Source organism: Trichechus manatus, unplaced genomic scaffold (assembly GCF_000243295.1).
Source record: "Trichechus manatus latirostris isolate Lorelei unplaced genomic scaffold, TriManLat1.0 scaffold00053, whole genome shotgun sequence".
NCBI classification, from domain to species: domain Eukaryota; kingdom Metazoa; phylum Chordata; class Mammalia; order Sirenia; family Trichechidae; genus Trichechus; species Trichechus manatus.
Genome location: NW_004443989.1, coordinates 13107846 through 13119433, shown reverse-complemented (window position 1 = coordinate 13119433; position 11588 = coordinate 13107846). Strand labels below are relative to the sequence as shown.

Sequence of the window (11588 nt, the reverse complement as noted above, 5' to 3'; positions counted from 1 at the left end):
AAAAAGACCAGACTTACTGGCCTGACAGAGACTGGAGAAACCCCAAGAGTATGGCCCCTGGACACCCTTTTAGTTCAGTAATGAATTCACTCCTGAGGTTCATCCTTCAGCCAAAGACTAGACAGGCCCATAAAACGAAATGAGACTAATGGGACACAACAGCCTAGGGAGAAGGACTAGAAGGCAGGAGGTGACAGGAAAGCTGGTAATAGGGAACTCAAGGTCCAGTAGAGAGTGTTGACATGTCATGGGGTTGTTAACCAATGTCTTAAAACAATATGTGTACTAACTGTTTAATGAGACACTATCTGTTCTGTAAACCCTCATCTAAAGTAAAATTTAAAAAAATTAAAGAAAAAAATCAAATGACACATTGCATTGGACAAATCTGCTGCAAATGACCTATTTAAAGTGTTAAAAAGCAAAGATGTCACTCTGAGGACTAAGGTACACCTGACCCAAGTCACAGTGTTTCAATCACGTCATATGCATTCAAAAACTGGACAATGAATAAGGAAGACTGAAGACTGCTGTGTCTTCAACATCTGTGTGAACCCCAGGTTACACCAAGTGGGGATTTTACTGGACATAGATATAGGAAACTCTTCCATTTTCACATTAGAATGGATCCCGTATCTTTACTTTCACCAAAATACCTACTGTGCAGCTACTATGCCCATTTTTTGCTCCTGAAAATCCAGTTAGTGATGACACTCAAGGCTTCCTGAGTATCTATCCTGTAGTGAACCCTAGCAGTGCAAGTTCTCCAATTAATCCTGAGCAAGGCAACAAACCTTTGCCCACAAAAACACTTAAGAACACTTTCTGTTTGATGTACACATATTTCAAATTTATAGCAGAAAAATATGAAATATTTCATGAATCATGAACATAACTTAAGTATATTAACTAGGAAAACTCTTTTCAGGGACCTCATACCACCAAGAAAGAAGCACCAGGAGCAGAGCGGGTCCTTTGGACCAGAGGTTCCTGCTCAGAGAAGCTCCTAGTCTGGGGGAAGACTGATGATGACAAGGACCTTTTTCCAGAGCCGACAGAGAGAGAAAGCCTTCCCCTACAGCTGACACCCTAAATTTGGGCTGTTAGTTCCTACTTTACTGTAAGGAAATAAACTTCTCTCTGTTAAAACCATCCACTTGTGGTATTTCTGTTATAGCAGTACTAGATAACTAAGACAGAATTTGGTACCAAGAGAGTAGGGTGCTGCTCTAACAGATACCTAAAATGTGGAAGCGGTTTTGAAACTGTGAATGGATAGAGCAGTGGCAGCAGAAAAGGACCAGCAGCAGCAGAGAAGTGACAGTGACAGAGAACCAACAGCAGCAAAACCAAAAGACCAGTGGAGACGGCGCTGGAGCCGACACACAGAGCTAGAGAGCTGAGTGCCTGTGCCCAGGAGGCTTCTGGCAGAGTGGGGTGCCTCTGGGCACTTATTGGTGGAGCTACAGAGCTTTGAAACACTTGCTGCAGCAGGGCAGAAGCGGGCTTGAGGCCCTAGGGCCAAGAGGCCACAGGAAACAGAAGCAGAAGCTGAAGAGACAAGGGACACAAGAAGCGGAGCTTCCTCAGTCTCAAAAGGAAATATGATTCCCTAACTCTGGCTCAGGCTCAAGAACTGATCCATTTACATCAGAAGATACAGGAAGGGATTGGTGGCTGTTACCTTTTCAAATAGCATGTGGAAAACAAAATCAAGTCTTCTGAGGACTTCATCAGGAATAGTAACGTTGCCAACTACCAGAGACAGAGATTCTGTGATCAGCTGTCCCAAGGAAGCCAACTGGCAGAGCGCCTCACGAGCAAACTCACCACTGGTAACAACTAATGCTGGAACTGTGAAAAGATCTTGTGTAATTTCAACAACGCGTAGTCACAAGCTTCAGCTTAGTTCCCAAATTGATGACCAAAACTAATACAACAGAATAAGTGAAAGTCAAAATCTGAAAGCAAGATGAAATTCGGGTGTCACAGCCACTGAGGATTTTTACTCCAAACTGCTGGTTTGATGGCAGAAACCACAACCCCTCAGCCTCCTAATGTGATAACTGCCTGAAGTGCCTTGATGACTAGATTTGCAGATAGTCTTGAGAGAACCAGACCCTTTTCCCTACCCACCCTGATCCTGTGGATGACAGGAGTTGGCAGCAGCTGGGAGACAATCTCAAAGATTTGAGGTCAAGATTAGAATAATACCACCTCAGACAATTCATCAGCTTTTCAGCATATGTCCATTTTCCTTGAAAGATGAGGGTTTTAAAATCTCTGAAAATAAACTTTATTTTATACATAAAAAAAACTCTTTTCACTTATTAAGTATCTTTGTTAGATTATTTGGGCTTTATGTTTATATTTTTGTCCCATAAACATATCTTGAATTTTAAGATCAATTTACAAAAGTTTTCTTTCTTATTTTCTATAATATCAGCTTAGTGTATTATGAAGGTTATAAACTAAATAAGCTTTTAGATGTTGTCCCTTGTTATGGATTGAATTGTGCCCCCCACAAATGTGTGTCAACTTTGCTGGCCATGATTCCCAGTATTGTGTGGTTGTCCACATTTTGTGATCTGATGTGATTATTCTGTGTGTTGTAAATCCTAACCTCTATCATGTTAATAAGGCAGGATTAGAGGCAGTTATGTGAGTGAGGCAGGACTCAATCTAAAGTATTAGGTTGTATCCTGATTCAATCTCTTTTGAGATACGAAAGAGAGAATTGAGTAAGAGAGGAGTGGGACCTCATGCCAACAAGAAAGAAGTGGTGGAGAGTAGATTACATCCTTTGGACCAGGAATCCCTTTACTGAGAAGGTCCTAGACCAGGGGAAAACTGCTGACAGGGATTTTTCCCCAGAACTGGGAAACAAAGTCTTCCCTAGGAGCTGGTGCCCTGAATTTGGACTTCTAGTCTCCTAGACTGTTAGAGAATAAATTTGTTTTTTAAAGTCTTCCACTTGTGGTATTTCTGTTATAGCAGTGCTAAGAAACCCCTCAAAAAAAAAAAAAAAAAAAAAAAGAATTCTCAGATGTGAAAATCTTCAAATATTGGAGAAAGGGCCCATCCTATCCACCATTGTTAAAGATATTCTTTCAACAACCAGGAGGGCAGTTTATCAGTACTCGGGTGGCTAGTTTCAATTTCTAGAAGTAGCCTAGACCCTGCAGTCTCGCTGGCCAGGAGGCTCTCTGGCTCCTGGCAGCTTTCCTTCCAGCATGTCATCTCTACTGCCTTGGTCGAAAGTGAATGTCCTGGTCTGTATCTGCTCTTTTCCTTCCTCCTTCCATTGGATTCCCACTTATGCTGGCCGTTGTTGCTGTTTCCTTATATTCCCACACTTTGCCAGCAGAGCCCCAGGTTTCTGTGTGCTGAAAGACAGGCTACCCCTGGCCTGGTCGTGCTCTCAAGTGGGGTTGGTTCCTCCAGGTACTACTTGATTACACACCTGGATACCTGAGTCCATCCTCCTGGATCACCTGACCTATTGGAAGTCAGAATTAGTGAGATTAAAGATAAAGCACTTGACACCAACTTATTTGAGGAAAACTCAGACAAAAGTATTTTTAAAAATGAAGAAACTGTAAGAATTATGTGGGATTCTATCAAGAGGAATAACCTATGAGTGGAGTACCATAACGGGGGTGGGGGGGAGGATAACAGAAAATACAGAGAAAATTGTTGAAGATTTGTTGGCAGAAAACCTCCCTGATATGAAAGATGAAAAGATATCTATCCAAGATGCTCATCGAACCCCACATAAGGTAGATCCCAAAAGAAAGTCACCAAGACATACTATAATCAAATGTGCCAAAACCAAAGATAGAGAATTTTAAGAGAATTTAAAATTCATCTTCAAAGGAGAGTCAATAAGACTAAGCTCGGACTACTCAGCAGAAACCATGCAGGCAAGAAGGTAATGGGACAACATCTATAAAGCCTTAAAGGAAAAAAATTGCCAGCCAAGAATTATATATCCAGCAAAACTGTCTCTCAAATATGATGGCAAAATTAGGACATTTCCAGATAAGCAGAAGTTTAGTGAATTTGCAAAAACCAAATCAAAATTACAAGAAATACTAAAGGTAGTCCTCTAGTTAGAAAATCAATAACATCAGATAACAACCCAAGACTAGAATACAGGACAGAGCAACCAGATATCAACCCAGATAGGGAAGTCACAAAAACAAATCAAAGCTGAAACACTGAAAATAGGGAAACAGATGTCAATATGTAAAGATGACAGCATTAAAACAAAAAAAAAGGGACTAAAAAATGTAGACATAGATTTTTCATATGGAGAGGAAGTCAAGGTGATATAAAGAAATAAAAGACTGGTTTAAACTTAGAAAAATAAGGGTAAATATTAAGGTAACCACAAAGGAAAGTAACAGTCCTACACAGCAAAATAAAAAAACAAGAAAAATACAAAGACTCAGCAAATGCAAAATCAACAACAATGAAAAAGATGAAAAGAAAATACATAAAGAAAAATGACTCAATGCAGAAAATTAAGCGGAAGAAAGAAACTCTCAACAAACACAAAAAAAGACAACAGAATGACAGCACCAAACTCATATCTATCAATAACTACGCTGAATGTAAACAGACTAAATGCACCAATAAAGAGACAGAGAGTGACAGAATGGATTAAAAAAAAGATCCCCCTATATTCTGCCTACAAGAGACAGAGACATACCTTAGACTTGAAGACACAAACAAACCAAAACTCAAAGGATGGAATAAAGCAAACAACATATCAAGCAAACAACACTCAAAAAGAGCAGGAGTGGCAATATTAATCTCTGACAAAATAGACTTTAAAGTAAAAACCACCACAAAGGATAAGAAAGGACACTATATAATGATTAAAAGGTCAATACACCAGGAGGACATAACTATAATAAATATTTACGCATCCAACAACAGACTCCAAAATACATAAAACAAACTCTAACAGCATTGAAAAGAGAGATATACAGCTCCACAATAATAGTAGGAGACTTCGACACACTACTTTTGGTGAAGGACAGAACATCCAGAAAGAAGCTCAATAAAGACATGGAAGATCTAAATGCTAAATCAACCAACTTGATCTCACAGACATATACTAAAGAATCCACCCAACAACAGCCAAGTATGCTTTATTTTCCAACTCACATGGAACATTCTCCAGAAGAGACCACATATTAGGCCATAAAGCAAACAGAATCGAAATCATGAAAATATTACAAAGCATCTTTTCTGACCACAAAGCCATAAAAGTAGAAATCAATAACAGAAAAAGCAAGGAAAAAAAAATCAAATGGATGGAAACTGAACAACAACTTGCTCAAAAACTACTGGGTTGTAGAAGAAATTAAGGATGGAATAAAAAAAATTCATAGAATCAAGTGAGAATGAAAACACATTCTACCAGAACCTTGGGACACAGCAAAAGCAGTACTCAGAGGTCAGTTTATAGCATTAAATGCACACATCCAAAAAGAAGACAGGGCCAAAATCAAAACATTAACCCTTCAACTTAATCAAGTAGAAAGAGAGCAGCAAAAGAAGCCCTAGGGCACCAGAAGAAAGGATATAATAAGAATTAGAGTAGAATTAAATGAAATAGAGAATAGAAAAACAATTGAAATAACTTAACAAGACCAAAGCTGGTTCTTTGAAAAGATCAACAAAATTGATAAACCATTGGTCAAACTGACAAAAGAAAAAAGGGGAGGAGGTAAATAACCCATATAAGAAATGAGACGGGTGATATCACAACAGACTCAACTGAAATTAAAAGAATCATAACAAAATACTATGAAAAATTGTACTCTAGCAAATTGGAAAACCTAGAGGGAATGGACAAATTTCTAGAAACTCACTACCTACCCAAACTAACGCAATCAGAGGTAGAACAACTAAATAAATCTATAACAAAGGAAGAGATTGAAAAGGTAATTTAAAAAACTCCCAACAAAAAAGCCCTAGCCCAGACGGTTTCACTGGAGAATTCTACCAAACTTTCAGAGAAGAGTTAACACCACTACTACTAAAGGTATTTCAGAGCATAGAAAAGGATGGAATACTCCCAAACTCATTCTATGAAGCCAGCATAACCCTGATACCCAAACCGGGTAAAGACAACACAAAAAAGAAAATTGCAGACCAATATCCCTCATGAACATTGATGCAAAAATCCTCAACAAAATTCTAGCCAATAGAATTCAGCAACATATCAAAAAAAAATCACCATAATCAAGTGGGATTTATACCAGGTATGCAGAGATGGTTCAATATTAGAAAAACAATGTAATCCATCACATTAATAAAACAAAAGACAAGAACCACATGATCTTATCAATTGATGCAGAAAAGGCATTTGACGAAGTCCAAAACACATTCATGATAAAATTTCTCAACAAAATAGGAATAAAAGGGAAATTCCCCAACATAATTAAGGGCATTTATACAAAGCCAACAGCCAACATCATCCTAAGTGGAGAGAGTTTGAAAGCATTCCCCTTGAGAACGGGAACCAGACAAGGATGCCCTTTATCACCACTCTTATTCAACATTGTGCTGGAGGTCCTAGCTAGAGCAAATAGGCTAGAAAAAGACACAAAGCTCATCCAAATTGGTAAGGAAAAAGTAAAAGTATCTCTATTTGCAGATGATATGATCTTATACACAGAAAACCCCAACGAATCCACAAGAAAACTAACTGGAACTAATAGAAGATTTCAGCAAAGTATTACGATACAATATAAACATACAAAAATCAGCTGGATTCCTCTACACCAACAAAGAGAACTTCGAAGAGGAAATCACCAAATCAATACCATTTACAATAGCCCCCCAAAAGATAAAATACTTAGGAATAAATCTAACCAAAGACATAAAAGACCTTTACAATGAAAACTACACAACCCTACTGCAAGAAAGCAAAAGAGACCTGCATAAGTGGAAAAACATACCTTGCTCATGGATAGGAAGACTCAACATTGTGAAAATGTCAATTCTACCCAAAGCGATCTACAGATACAATGCAATCCCCATCCAAATTCCAATGGCATTTTTTAATGAGATGGAGAAACAAATCACCAACTTCATTTGCAAAGGGAAGAGGCCCCGGATAAGTAAGCGTTACTCAAGAAGAAGAACAAAGTGGGAGGCCTCATACTACCTGATTTTAGAACCTATTATACTGCCACGGTAGTCAAAACATCCTGGTACTAGTACAACAAGATACATAGACCAATGCAACAGAATAGGGAATCCAGACATAAATTCATCCACCAGTGAGCAGCTGATATTTGACAAAGACCCAAAGTCCATTAATTGGGGAAAGACAGTCTCTTTAACAAATGGTCTGGCATAATCGTCTGCAAAACAATGAAGCAAGACCCATACCTCACACCAAGCACAAAAACTAGCTCAAAATGGATCAAAGACCTAAATATAAAATCTAAAACAATAAAGATCATGGAAGAAAAAATAGGGACAATGCTAACAGCCCTAATACATGTCATAAACAGAATATGAACCATAAGTAACAATGCAACACCAGCAGAGAAAGTAGATAACTGGGAGCTCCTAAAAATCAAACACTTATACTCATCAAAAGACTTCACCAAAAGAGTCAAAAGACAACCTACAGACTGGGGAAAAATTTTTGACTGTGACAAATCTGATCAGGGTCTAATCTCTAAAATCTACAAGATACTGCAAAACATCAACAACAAAAAGACAAAGAAACCAATAAAAAATGGGCAAAGGATATGAACAGGCACTTCACCAAAGAAGACATTCAGGTGGCTAACAAACACATAAAGAAATGCTCATGATCATTAGCCATTACAGAAATACAAATCGAAACTGCCATGAGATATCATCTCACGCCAATCAAAAAAACACAAAATAATAAATGTTGCAGAGGTTGTGGAGAGACTGGAACACTTATACACTATTGGTGGGAATGTAAAATGGTACAACCACTTTGGAAATCGATTTGGTGCTTCCTTAAAAAGCTAGAAATAGAAGTGCCATACGATCCAGCAGTCCCACTCCTTGGAATATATCCTAGAGAAATAAGAGCCTTCACAAGAATAGATACATGCATACCCATGTTCTTTGCAGCACTGTTCACGATAGCAAAAAGATGGAAACAACCTATGTGCCCATCAACATACAAATGGGTAAATAATAGTATATTCACACAATGAAATACTACACAACGATAAAGAACAGTGATGAATCCATGAAACATAACATGGAGGAATCTGGAAGGCCTTATGCTGAGTGAATTTAGTCAGTCACAAAAGGACAAATATTGTATAAGACCACTATTATAAGAACTCAAGAAAGGTTTAAACACAGAAGAAAACATTCTTTGATGGTTACAAGAGTGGAGAGGGAGGGAGAGGGTTATTCACTAACTAGATAGTAGACAAGAATTATCTTAGGTGAAGGGAAGGACAGCACACACTACAGCAAAGTCAGCACAACTGGACTAAACCAAAGCTAAGAAGTTTCCTGAATACAGCCAAACACTTCGAGGGACAGAGTAGCAGGGGCAGAGGTCTGGGGACCATGCTTTCAGGGGACATCTAGGTCAATTGGCATAACAAACTTTATTAAGAAAATGTTCTGCATCGTACTTTGGTGAGTGGTGTCTGGGGTCTTAAAAGCTAGTAAGTGGCCATCTAAGATGCAGCAGTTGGTCCCACCCACCTGGAATAAATGAGAATGAAGAACACCAAAGTCACAAGGAAAGTATTAGCCCAAGAGACAGAAAGGGCCACATGAACCAGAGACTGCATCAGCCTGAGACAAGAAGAACTACGTGGTGCCCAGCTGCCACCAAAGACTGCCCTGACAGGAAACACAACAAAGAGTCCCTGATGGAGCAGGAGAAAAGTGGTGTGCAGAACTCAAATTCTAGTAAAATGACCAGACTTAATGGTCTGACAGAGACTGGAGGAACCCCTGAAAGCATTGCTCCCAGATTCTCTGTCAATGCAGAACTAAAACCATTCCTGAGGCCAATTCTTCAGACAAAGATTAGACTGGACTATGGGACATAAAATGGTACTCGTAAAGAGTGTACTTCTTAGCTCAACTAGATACATAAGACTAAATGTCAGCTCCTGTCTGGAGGTGAGATGAGAAGGCAGAGAAGGTCAGGAGCTGGCGGAATGGACCGAGGAAAGCAGGGTTGGAAAGGAGAAATGTGCTGTCACAGTATAGGGAGAGCAATTAGGTCACAGAGTAAAGTATGTATAAATTTTTGTATGAGAGACTCACTTGAATTATAAACTTTCACTTAAAGTACAACAATAAAATAAAAAATAATAAAAATAACAAAAGTAAGGAAGGCAGGAAAGGCTTTGCTAGGAATAGCAAGCTCCTTGAGAGCACCAGATAATTCATGCTGCAGAAAATATTCCATGAAATAAATGTGGAAACCCCATTACTCATGGAGCTATACTTTTGGGACATGAGAGGATCCCACATGTACAAAACACTCTCAGTGCAATGAATGAATGAAACTCTACAGTGATCATTCATTCCTAAGTCGGCATTAAACATAGCACATTGATAAGATAGTAATTCTAAAGTCAAAGTGGAAAAGCCTTCACCAGGAGTTCACATCAGAAAACTCATACTGGGAAAATACTCAACAAAGAATATTTAGCATGCAATTGAGACAAGAATTCAGACCTCTGTGAAATGCCTAATTATCATAAATAAATACCATAAAGATACAGAACGCTAAAATGGTTTTGGAAATGATTAATATGGTATTTGATAACAAATAGCAAAATGAAGCAAACCACTTCAACAGATCAGTACTTGCAGATATGCAGACACTAACAGTTATTAGAAAATGTATTACATTGGTATATGTCTTACAAAACAAGAAACACGCTGAGTAATAATGGGTGGTTTTTCTTTTAATATTCCTGCTATCATTGTTGATGAATTAGACACTTTCTATTTTTATGCATATCCAAACATAATTACAAAGATTGGGGTCAATCAGAAAATAACTGTAGATTCTAGGTGAAAAACTTAGAACACAATGTGATGTATGTCCTCTATTTTATTAGTTTTAAATATGTACATAAATGGAAAATGAATAGAAACATGGAAAAATAAATATTTTGTGACTAAATACTCAGGTTGCATTTATTACGCTATAAATGTCATCTGATATTGCCCTCATAACTTGAAAGGGAATGAAGTTTCATCTTTAAGAGGAAACATGTTCGTCATTCCTAGAGGATTTTGATTTTGAGTACCTTGGCAGGAAAATCACCAGAATTCAGGGTCAGAAAATGTGTCTTTTCCTGCATTTCAATTTGGTTGCCAAGGAATACTGTCCCCCTCAAGAACACAGAGATATCTGAGAGAATGAATTGGTGGGAGATCTTTGCAGACATGGAGAGAGTCTCATTTTCAGAATGCCATAGAACTGCAGGGGGTAAATACACTAACACTAACTCATGTATATTGAATCACAAAGCACTGCTCCTTTGATATCTATTATACAAACATTTCCTACAAATAGTCATTCTTTGCTCTGAAAGAAATGATTCTGAAAAAGAAAACCCTGAAGAAAGAAATATTCGGAAAGATAGCATTCCCATTTTGTAAATTAAGCTTTAGTGAAAGCTGGCCAGGGAAAAGGCTGGAGCTGTGTAATAAGTTCTTGCCCCTCTCAGAATAATTTTTTTCCTTGTCTATTGAATTGATTATAACTTTGACGCCTATTAAAGAAAAATTGGTTGAGCTGACTTTCAAGGGTCTATAAAGCATTTTATGTAGGCTGCAAGATACATCGTGTGTGTATCCATAGCATCATCTGATCCTGAAGAGGATTGTGACTCAGAAATGTTCAGGAAACCTTGGCATAAATGATTCATGTAGGAGAAACATCATGTATCTACTATAAGTTGAAAGACAGGTGCTTCAGCCAGTGTTACAGAACTGCTGCCAAGGAAGTTGTGAGGTCAACAATATTGTGGAAAACTGGGAAGGAAAATTCCTCACAATCCTGTGTCATGATTGAATACCACAAATTTTATTTTGCAGTTTGTTTTTATTTTGTATTTCATCTAAATCATCTTATTAATTTACCCATCAATTGTTCAATTAGTTAATAGGTATTTATTGAGGGCTCTGATGTTTCAGACCATGATTTTTTTTCTGGTGATTAAAGGAGAAATGATACAATGCCTCGATCTTCAGAGAACTTACATTCTAGTACAGGCAGTAAAAGCAAATTGCAATATAAAAATTCTGACATTGAAAAGCTAAAGTGGATAAATTATTACAGATTGTATAATTGTATGGCATAGGTAATAATTCAGCAGTTGTAATCAGGCATACCAGGAGAGACTGTAAAAATGATAGAAACACGTTCTATCTAAGGGAAGGCATTTCTTTACACAGAACTGTATGTGACTAAACACTTTTCATGAGGAGGACAAAGCATTCTTTGCAGACATCCAAACAAGATGTCCTCCTCTAGCCTTTGATGTCTCCTGATGATGGTTCTAAAACAAGTGATACGGACAATTTTC

At 37.9% G+C, this 11588-nt stretch overlaps 1 pseudogene; it reads left to right on the top strand.

The window, feature by feature from the left end:
- LOC111820841 (ret finger protein-like 4A) overlaps window positions 1-889 on the top strand; it is a 21869-nt pseudogene extending 20980 nt beyond the window's left edge.
- Window positions 890-11588: the final 10699 nt, after the last annotated feature.